Raw genomic sequence first — 10,805 nt, forward strand, 5'->3', positions numbered from 1 at the left:
GACATATATCCTTTTCCTTTATTGTGATGAAGAATAATGGACATTTGTTTAGATTGACCAAATTTGTGAATGGGCATAACTCAATCTTTCTTATATCATGCCTAAATTCTTTTTTCTCTTCCCATTTATATGATCTGATATCATACAGACAAAATTCATCTTGAAAGAGTATACAGAACATGGCACGATATTAAAATAATGAGCTTTCAGTTGCAGTATAAATAGTACATTTCACTTCAGAATCCTTGAGTTTTCACAATATAAATCATTAACAAGAATTAAACTGGGCATTGTGCAGTGGCTCTGGTGGCCATGGTAACCTGCAACTGACTCTTGCTCTGGCCACAGCCAGCAGAGAGTCCTGGGCTGGGGGCAAGAGCCACAATGTCTCAGGCTGTACAGACAAATGAAACTCAACTGTTAAGAAAAACATGGGAACTCAGTTTATATAATTTGCAATGAACATCTCAGGAGGCAATTAGGGATAGCTTGAATATGTTGAAAACCACCATGACTACAAAGGATTGTTTGCATCGTTTTTGTGCAGACCGTGTTACCACAGCCCACAGAAGTGGTGGTAAGGAATATCCTACCCATCAGAAAAAGCTAGTTTCCAAAAGATCACTGAGGTCAGACCCCAACTGTGATGTACTCATTAGCAAAATTTATCCAAGTCATGATGAGTACGAAGCTCATCAGGAGAGACTAAGCCAGAATCAGCAAGCACAGTACTCACAAGGACTCAATCACTGCATTGAGGAAGGACCGAAGATACAGGCCATGAACAGATTACAGCCAAGGCAAGAAACAGCAGACTGAAAATGGTAATGGAGCCAAAGACAATGGTGACAGTTCTCACTGTAGTAACGCATCCACATATTGCAATCAGGAAGCGGGACCTAGCAACAAGGGGACCAAAACAACTAATGATTCTGGACTTGAGCTTGATAATATCAATGCAATAGTGGCAACTGATCCAGTAATGGATGTTGTTACTGTAATTTCCACCCGGTATATTCTATAAGGGTTAGGGTTATATAAGTGGAATGTGTCTCGTTAGATAATGATTTTCAAATTGATTGTAATTTGAAGTTTTTAAGAGTGAACACGCCTAAAAGTGAGAAACTCCTGTGAGTCTCCACCCTTTTGAAGCCTCTATTTCCAGGAATCCCACCAGGTTCTCATTGTAAACATCTGAGGGAGTGGAAGAAGAGTCATTATGAAATACACTGTGTTTTCTCTATAGCAAAAGCCTATTCCATGGGGAAAAGGACTTTCCAAGCCTTATCTTAGCTGGGGGGAGAGAATTCCTTCCTCTTTTTCCTTCTAGCACTCTTGCCTCTCCAAAGGAGGGGGTTGGTATAAAGTGGGGCGGGGCAGGGCAACACAACAGTCACAGGAGTTAGGCCCTTGTAGAAAGAGAGCAAGAATTCTTAACCCAGAAAGGAGTAGGGAATATGGAGAAAAAATATACCACTGGAGAAATTTGTGAAGCCTGAGACACAGCCCCGTGAAAAGAATTAAAGTTTGTTTGGAAAATTACAGAATGTTCCCTTCACCTGCACGTCACCATTTATGGAATACCCCTAACATTTATAGAATACTCCATCCAACAACAGCAGAATGTTCATTCTTCTCAAATTCATGTGGAACAGTCATTCATATAGACCATAAAACATGCCCTAAAAAACTTAAAAGACTAGCAATCATACAAGTTATGTTCTCTGACCCCAATAGAATTAAACTAAAAATCCTAAATATTCAGAAATTAAACAACATGTAACCCATGGGTCCAATGAGTCTTGAGAGAAATTAAAGAATCCTCATAAAGAAATAAAAAGCACAGAGAAGTTGAATTTAATAAAGAGGAGAAAAGCCTTAAATAGGCCACTATACAAGAAAGGATTTCCAAATAGCTGGTAAGTTTGTGAAAATTTGCTTTGCATAGTTAGTCACTAGGGAAATGCAAATTAAAATGATAAAAAATTTTAAATGACAGCTCTAAGTGGTGAGAAAGACAGGCATCAACTGGAATGTGATGGAGTCTGAAATGATACAATAGCTTTGGAAAGCTGTCAGTATCTGCATTTGTGCATATGCTGTGATCTAAGACATTCTCTTTCACAAACATACCAAGAAGAAATGTACCCCAAAATGTTTTTTAAGTATATTAATTTTCACAGAATTATTCATAATAGCTAAACCAGGACATAGGCTAAACACTCCTCAGTAGTAGAAAGTAATTCATAACTGAATTGTGGCACAATAACACAACGGACACAATTAGCACAGAAATGAACAAACATGCTACAAGCAACAGCAGGGATGAATCTCCCAATCAAAAACCTGAATGAAAGGCTTTACCTCCCAAAAGGCAAACTGTGTAATTCCTTTTATATCAAGTTCAAAAAGAGGCCAATATGATTCTTGGTGTGAGGAGGAGGAGAGTGGCTGCCTGTGGACAGAAGGAGTAGAGCGGCAATGGTGGTGGTGCAGGAAGGCGTTTCTGAGATGCTGATGGTGTTTTATGTCTGGACCCTGTTGGTAGTCACGTGGATATGTTCCTTTTTGTGACAATTTGCCACCTATACACTTTGATTTTATGTATTTTACATAGCATGCTTCATTGCAATAAAAAAAGTTTATTTAAAAAATTGAAGATAAAATATCAAATTTCAGGGTGTGGAATACGGTCCTCCTTTTCTTGTACCACCCAGGTACTCTTATTCTTTGCACCCAAGACACTAATATGGTCTTAAAATATTTAAAGCTGTTTCAATATACTGTCACTTTTTTGTAGAAAAAAAAATGAAGTTGTTCATTTTGGAAGTTTGACTTACATTCCAAGAAGTTATGTAATTTCCTGTCTGATAGAGGACATTTCCGTTTCAATAATAAATGACCTCTCCATGTCCACTACAGTATGAGAAAAACATCCTTCTGTAAAATTCTTTTTAGGTTTTCAGTTTCTTTTCAGGGTTTTTGGTGTTCCATCCAACGTCAGAGAAGGGAGCTGAAATTCCTGCCGTTGGGGTCCATGATTGATTGTGAGTGCAGGGCCAGAGTCCTCACAGTTGCGGGCCCAACAGCTTTACGTTTCTGCTTACAGAGGTACCTCGTTCCCTTAATGCATTAATAGAGCTTGACTTCGTTTCATCCTTAAGATAAAGGTTTCTTTTGTCCATGAAGCAAATAGAATAGTATAGAATTTTAAGTCAAATTGCAGTTTGGTAAACATATCTGATCTTGATGGTAGACTCTTAGAAGCAAGTGTACTAATTTATTTTAGTTAAATGACTTTCTTTAGGTACCACAAAACAAATTGCATTCTTGCATTAATATATAGTCACTTGAATTCTAATTCAGATTATGAAGTCTAACAAGAATATTTTTTTATTATTTTAGGAACACAGTGATCTAAAATTTTAAAAAAGATATTTTCCTCTTTTAGTTAACCAATATCTATACAGTCCTTCTTTAAAATATTAAAAGAAAATAATAGCTATATACATTGAATGCATTGACTTATCAAGGTATTTTAGTTCTCTAGAAAAAAATCAGTAAATAAAAGATAAATGACCTCAAAAGCACCAGTGTTATATCTTGTATTTTGAAACTAAAATGAGAAGTGGGAACCGTGTTTTATGATTAGGGGATATGAGAGGCTGACTATTAGAAACATCTCATACTAATATAGTTTTGGGACACCAGAATATACTATTTGGCTATTTTTTAGCAAAAGATGAATTATTTTAGTCTCTTGGGCTTCAAACTGTACATGGACAAGGGTTAATTGTACTAGGCCTTGCCAGGTTTCATCCGTTCAATCAGTAGCAAGTATTAGATAATTTACATATTGGAGAGCCAAGCACTAATTCACTATATAATGGTCCACACTAGTTTTTGCTTTTATTTTTTTGTTGTTGCAATGTTAAAGCCATTTCTCAAGTATTTATCTTCCCCCTTTCTTTTCAAATTAAAAATAATCCTGGATGACTCCTGTAAAATGGAGAAAGAGGCAGTGTTGAGTAATGGAAAAGTGAAAAAACTTGGAATTTAGAAGCTTGGCTTCTAGTCTTGGCATTCCTCCTCAATATTTCTTTGGTCATATCAGACTTTCTGAGTCTCAGTTTCTTAATTTGTAAAATTTAAAATAATAACTCTCTTTCCACTTACCTCACTGGTTTTTGTGCACGAGTGAGGTAAATATGAAAGTTCTGTGAAAATCTATTACATAAATGTAAGGTGTTGTTATTGGCACTGCTATTTTTACTATTTACAAAGTGACTGGCACTGAATTTCTAAGATGGGTTCCCTGTACCTGACTCCATTGATTGACTTATATTGAATTTATTTTTTGTTGAACCTGGAAACTTCTAGAATTTATCCAATATTGTAACTTGTAGGGAGTATTGAAAGCTTTAGAAACTAAGGAAAATGGCTGCCTTATTTGGGCAAAACTGGTTTGCAAATGCGACCTAATCTCCTGCTTTAGATAATTGTAGACTTAGGCGGGGAAAAGGCAGGCGGAGGCATCTCCTAAGAAATCAGAATCACTGGCAATCTCTGTGTACTTAACTGTATCAGACTAGAGCAGAGGGGCTATCCCTTGCAAATGTGCTATCAAGGGCACCCAAGGCCATTTGCTGAAAGATACTGGCTCTAGTTCAGTTACTTCTAAGTAACTTCCAGCTTTTTTTCTCCATGACCTTACCATTTGGCTTCCCTTGCTAGCCAGCACCACTGTTCCAGGTTTTCCCTTTTCCAGACTGTAGCAGTGTTCCCCACCCTTCTTTGCTTGCCTCTAAATGCCAAAGCTTTGAGATTGCCAACCAACAAACACAGTCTGATCCTTCCCCCAGTGGCTGCTTTTGAGTGTCTCAAACCATTTGTTCCATTTATTGGACTTGGAGACAGAAGGATAAAGAAAACTTATGGGAAGGCTCCTGGAGTTTTAAAGTGGGCTGACTCATGTGCCCTAGGTCACACTGACTTTTTGGAGTCCTCAGAACTTTCTCTGTGTACCTTCAGATCTCTCTGACCAGTTACCAGCAGCACTATCAAGAAGGAGCAATCCACGGTTCCTAGCAGACTAACACAGCCTGAATGATGGCAGGAGCACCATGAATCACATGTCACTTTGTGTGGCAAGAAAGTAGTTTGGTATAGTTGCCCTACTTGAGGATTCCCTATTTGTCAAGTTTTTGTAAAATAGAACACATGGTATTGTGAAATGGAACACATTGGTGTCTTCTCAATTATTTACACATTATGCATTTATTATTATACTAGATTTCACACACCTCTAAATTATATTTTCAATGCTAACTTTAGGTAATTCATAACTGTGTTTCAGAGAATAGTGCTGAAAATTGCATGTGGATATTGGCAGTAAGGAGAAAGGAGGAGTGCAGAACAGTTGCCCAGAACATCACTAGTAACAAGTTGGGAAGGATTTTCCCTCTCCTCCTCAAGAGGATGTAATGGTCTACTTAGCCAATAGAGACATAGTTTAATAATACTTCAGCCAGGGATCTCTGAGAAATACTTTCAATTTCCCACATTGGTCTCAGCAGCAACATTTCTATATTAATGTCAATTTCCATTAGCTCACACCACTTACTGGTGGGAAAACACAAAAATTTGTCAGGTTGCTCATATTAATCAGTACATAGTCTTGTTTGGCTACTGAATATTTTATATTATCCATACTTTAATTTTAGAATCCCTCAAAATATTTTCTACACACACACACACATATTCTTTTTCTTGTTCCAGTTTCAATATTTTCTGGGTATTCCCTAATATATTTCCTCTGTGTATGTCTGTGCCACTACAACTGGTAAGGATTTCCAAAATGCATTTTTTTTCTGAATAATAGTTTGGCCTTCAATTTTTTTTTGGATGCAATAATCTGAGAAAGGAACCCCCCTACTTGGAAAGTCAGTGCTTGAGTCAAACAGTTTTACTCTCCACCTTGGCCTTTTCCTTGTCTGCCTGATTTTTATTTATCTTTCAGACCTTAAGTTAAATGCATTCCTTCTTTAGGAAAACTTCCCATAAATCCTAGGATTAGATTAGGTCTTCCAACAATATACATACATAGCTCCCGGTATTTTAAGTTGATGACAAATTATGCTGTTCTTAGTAAATACCAATTTGTATAATTGTTTAAGTGCAATGGCTTCATTTCTGTGCTTTAAGCTGCATGAGGTCAGATATCATACTTGTCTTGAACACTGTTGTATTTTCTTTATCTGATAGACTGCCTGGCACTTAGTAGTAGCTGAAAAATATTTTCATATGAGTGAAGAATGAATAAACCAACATCTCTCTGGCACACAATTCCTGGTGAACCTAAAACATGTAATCCTGATGAAGCCTGGAACAACATCAGCAACATTTCTGCCCACTAGTTGACCAGATGTAGAAGCCACAGAGGCAGGGAAGTCTGCTCTCAGAGTCTTGCTTGAGCTTACGAAGTTTACATAGTGCATTAATTCTCCCAATATTTTCAAGCTAATTTCAGAATCAGAAGCTGCATGGAGAAAATCTGGCCCCCTTTAATGGACCACTTGCCAGCTTGGTGTCAACTATAGAACCTAGCCCTGAGACGTGGTGGTATTTTTAGGGCTAAGTCAATTCACCCAACACAGTCTGTGTGATTCGGTCTCTTATCTACAGATTCAGAAGTAAAGATTTATACATACTGTTCCCATTGCTCTCAGAAGTTGTCAATAAATGGCTTAAAATATGAAGCATAGAACATTTATTTAATTCTTTCTTCATTGTATTAAAGAAATTACTACCAACCATGCTTTTTAAGACCTGTGACACATAAGAATTTGTCCTTCTGATTACTCAGTTACACTGAGGCTGCCATCATGGGAATCTATGTCCTTGTTAAACATTAGAATATGACCAAAAACAAAACAACAACAACAAAAAAAAAAAAACAGGCAAAGACAATGGCAGCAAGTCCTTTGAGCCATTCTATTGGACAATAGACAGCTATTTTGTTGACAATGTTCCTTTGTTTTGGTGGGAACAGACCAAAACCAAATTATCTAATGATTTCCCAATTAAGAAGATAGTTATTTATTGTGTACCCACAAGGAAGTATTTTTATCCACTCCCTTCTTTAAAGATATGATACTGAAGCTTAAAGCTCCAATGGTTATAATGCAATATATATTTTTAAAGTTTTATTTATTTATTTGGCCCTGGCTGGTGTGGGTCAGTGGATTGAGCACTGGCTGTGAACCAAAGGGTTGCTGGTTTGACTCCCAGTCAGGACACATGCCTGGGTTTGCCAGCCAGGTCCCCAGTGGGGGTCACGTGAGAGGCAACCACACACTGATGTTTCTTTCCCTCTCTTTCTCCCTCCTTTTCCCTCTTTCTAAAAATAAGTAAATAAATAAATGAAATGAAATGAAATATTTATTTATTTATTTGTTTTTACTAAATTCATGCAACCTTTCAATGCTAGGTCATTAAAACTTTGAACTTTAACTTTTTTTCTAAACAAAGTAAACACATCAAGGTTGGTTTGTTTATCCCAAGTGTCACCGTGATTTGTTCTGAATATATGTTTTTGGAAGATACGCTTTGAGCACAATATAAACATTCAACAATGCTTGACTAACAAATAATTAGAATCACCATAGTCTTTATACTTAGTTAATTTAAAAATATGGGACTTGGAAGTTGATTTAAAAGGTTTGGTAATCTTTTGTTTCTGTTCACCACAGTGCTTGTGCTATCGGAATGAATACGTGGCAGAGCTTTAGGAACTAATGCCAAACATATGGTGTCCACAGCCAGTCAGCATAACTTTTGGAATGCTAATTGCGAAGAAGAGCCAAATGAAAATGCTTAATAGCACACATGTGGCCAGTTGAAGATTTCCTAATACTGACTTCTCTAAGGCCTGTAAATATCTTTGTCATGAAGAACAGACAAATGTTACTGTTTCGAGAAAGACCATTATTAAATGTAATCTTTTAAAAGTTTTGCATGTTTTTTAAAATGTGAAAGTAAAATGTAATTTTTGCATACTTAGTAAACTTATAATGTGCCTTTTCCAAAACCGTATGTACTCTAGAAGTACCTGCAAATCACCCTATTTATTTTTAGTCTGAGTCTGACAGAATTAAAAATGCAGTATTTTTTCTTGAACTAAATACATAATAATTCCATGAAAATAACGGCCACAGCAGCATAAATCTAATATCTAGCTAATGCTGCATTTATTTTAAGCACTAAACATCAATTTGAAACATCCGCTCAAAAGATGCTAGAGATCACCTAGTTGAAATGTTTCATTGGATACATGAGGGAACTGTGATTCTTAGACATTATATGACTTGCACAGTGTACACAGTTTGGACATGGCTGAGCCCAAAGTGAACCTACGATTTCATTACCAAATCCCAATATTCTTTTCATTGCATTACTCTGTCATACAAAATATATTACTCCATAAAAAGTATTTGAATTGCTTCTTAAGACTTTGTTAGAGTGGACATTTGTTCAGGAACAAAATGAATATAATTTTGTTTTTTTGATCGTTGGCTCCTTGGGAGCCTGATTCCAGTGTTTTCTCTCTATAGAATCATCTTTCCTGTACATGAAGCTGGTCTTTCCTGGTGCTACACTATCTCCAAATATGAAAACCATCTGTTGAGTCACCACCAATCTCAGACTTCGCTCTCCTACCTGCTACATCAAATTATTTTCTAAACTCATCCCAAACCTAGAGCCTAAGTGAATTAAGATTGGCTCCAAAGTCTATAGCCAAATTTAAAAAGTACAAATTATTATACTACAATTTACCTCTTTTGTGGTAAATTCATAAAATTCCATTCACAAAGTATTTATTTAGAAATTTCAAATTGTCTTATCTAAATACACATTTCTAAAATACTTTGCCTAGAACATAGCAAGATTTTTTAAATTTTAACTGTTTTGTTTTCTTTTTGCTAAGAATAAATATCCATTTCTGCCCTGGCTAGTGTGGCTCAGTTGGTTGTAATGTCATCCCATAAACTTAAAGTTCACAGGTTCGATTCCCCCATCAGGGAATAGCCTGGGTTGTGGGTTAGGTCCCTGGTTGGGGCATGTAGGAGAGGCGAGCGACCGAGGCTCTCTCATGTTGATGTTTCTCTCCCTCGCTCTCTCTTTCTCCCTTCTCCTCTCCCGCTAAGACCAATAAGCACGTCCTTGGGTGAGAATAATTTTTTTAAAAAAGGACAAGTACCCATTGCATAAATTCCTTGTAACAGTTACCTACTGCTATATAACAAAGTACCCCAAAAGTTAATGTTTTAAACAATTATCTGAAACAAAGCAATGACTATTCATTTACTTATAATAATGGAAATTGGCCACTGTTCGTGAGCATGGTTCTCCTGCACTCCATGTGGTGTTGGTGGAGAGGAAATTGACTGGAGCAGAAAGTTTTAAGGCAGCCTCACTCAGGTCCCTCCCCTGTTGGAGCAACAAGAATGGCTGGGGGCCTGAATGGGATGGCTGGGCCTTTCTATTCCAATGGTGCTCTCTGGGCTTACTCTTATGTCTGTCTAGTACTTTGATTTCCTCATATGAACAGTGTATACTTCTTTTCATGGTAGTTGACTTCCAGGTGACTGAAAACAGAAACTGCTAGGTCTATTAAGCCCCAGGCTCAGGACTAACGAAGGGTTACTTTCACCGTATTGTACTGTGATCAAAGCAAATCATAAGGCCATAAAGATTCAAGGATGTGGTACAGTTTTCACATTTTGAAGAAAGAAATTGTGTATGCATTTAGGCACAGGAGCAATTATTGGTGACTATTTTTGCAGACAATCACTTGTGTGATGAATGACTTACATTTATGTGAAATAAATAAGAATAAGAGTGTGGTTCTATTTTGAGCTACCAATGCTGAATCAAAATTAACAAAGATATTAATGATCGTTTTGTTCTACCGAGGTCCTTTCTTCTTTGTCGTATAACTGCCATCACCTTCTGCTCTACTGCATTGTGTGCTGGTTCGTTCACACAGGTAATTGTGGAATCCCTAGACTGAGGTTAACATATTAACTATTTTGATAGGTTAAATTGCTTAAAATTAAGTCTTTAATAACAAAATATATTTGTTTCTTAAGAAAAGACTACTTTTTACAGTAGTCTTAGTTTGATAAAAAAATTAAGAGGAAGATTTTCCTGACCCCACACATGCATAGCTTCCCCTCTAACAACATTCCCCAACAAAATGGTATGTTTGTCACATGATAAACCTTTACTGACATGTCATAATCACCCAAAGTCTATTGTTTACCTTAAGTTTCACTCTTAGTGTTTACATTCCATGGGTTTGAACAGAAGCATAATGACTTGTTTCTATTATATAATATCATATGGAGTATTTTCACCCCGCTAAAATTCTCTGTGTTCCATCTGTTTATCCTTCCTCCCATTCTCACCCATGGCAGCCACTAATCTTTTTACTGTTTCCATAGCTTTGCTTCCTGCAGAACCTCACCGAGTCAGAATAACACAGTACGTAGCATTTCCAGGTTAGCTCCTTTCACTTAGCAATATGCATTTAAGTTTCCTCCATGTCTCCATGCTTTTTCATGACTTAATAGCTTATTTCTTTTTAGCACTGAACAGTGTTCTATTGTCTGGATGTACCAGAGTTTATTGATCCATTCACCTATGGAAGGATACCTTGTTTGTTTCTAACCCTTGGCTATTACAAATAAAGCTGCTCTGAAACCCCATGTACAGGTTTTTGTGTGGACAGAAGTTTTCAGCTG

The 10,805-nt window shown here is 36.9% G+C and overlaps 1 pseudogene; it reads left to right on the forward strand.

The window, feature by feature from the left end:
• Positions 1-384: 384 nt before the first annotated feature.
• On the forward strand, positions 385-1,024 carry LOC112307648 (E3 ubiquitin-protein ligase RING2 pseudogene; annotated as a pseudogene).
• Positions 1,025-10,805: the final 9,781 nt, after the last annotated feature.

This window comes from Desmodus rotundus, chromosome 2 (genome assembly GCF_022682495.2).
Source record: "Desmodus rotundus isolate HL8 chromosome 2, HLdesRot8A.1, whole genome shotgun sequence".
Classification (NCBI taxonomy): Eukaryota; Metazoa; Chordata; class Mammalia; order Chiroptera; family Phyllostomidae; genus Desmodus; species Desmodus rotundus.